Source organism: Calidris pugnax, unplaced genomic scaffold (genome assembly GCF_001431845.1).
Source record: "Calidris pugnax isolate Ruff unplaced genomic scaffold, ASM143184v1 scaffold95, whole genome shotgun sequence".
In the NCBI taxonomy this organism is placed as follows: domain Eukaryota; kingdom Metazoa; phylum Chordata; class Aves; order Charadriiformes; family Scolopacidae; genus Calidris; species Calidris pugnax.
In genome coordinates this window covers 7759226-7759796 of record NW_015090885.1, presented here as the reverse complement: position 1 = coordinate 7759796, position 571 = coordinate 7759226, and positions in this window count along the sequence as shown.

The following is a 571-nucleotide window of genomic DNA, read 5'->3' as shown; positions in this document are numbered from 1 at the left end:
CGGACCCGCCACCCGCCGGGCTGGGCGCAGGCGGGGCGGCCCCGCGGCCGCGCCGGAGGGGGCGATCGCTCCACGGGCGGCAGGGGAGCAGCGGAGCCGGCACCACCGAGGAAAAAAAAAAACCCAAAAGCAACCAACCTCCCCAAAAAAAAACCCAGAACTGCAGCCGGCTGGGCGGCACGCGCACCGGGAGGGAGCAGCGAACATCACAGCAGAGCCGCCTGGTTTCTGATTGCTCCGCGGCGGAGAGGGGGGAGAGACAGAGACTGAGAGGGGCGAGCGGCGGAGCCGGCGACGAGGATGCCGCCCCGCAAGTTTCCCTGATGCCTTCGGGAGCGTGAAGGAGGCGCCCGGCCCTTCTCCCCCTGCCCGCCTCAGGAGCTCGGCGGCGGCGGCGAACCACTCCGACCGCGGGCAACCTGAAGCCCCCTCGGTGCCGCCTCCGGCCGGGGATGCGGGGGGCCGTGCGGCGCGGACGGGGGAGGAGGCTGCTCCCGCGGAGGAGGCTGCTGAAGCTGCCGCGGGCGGTTCTGCGGGGCTGAAGGTGCCACCGTCCGGAGCTGGCGGAGGG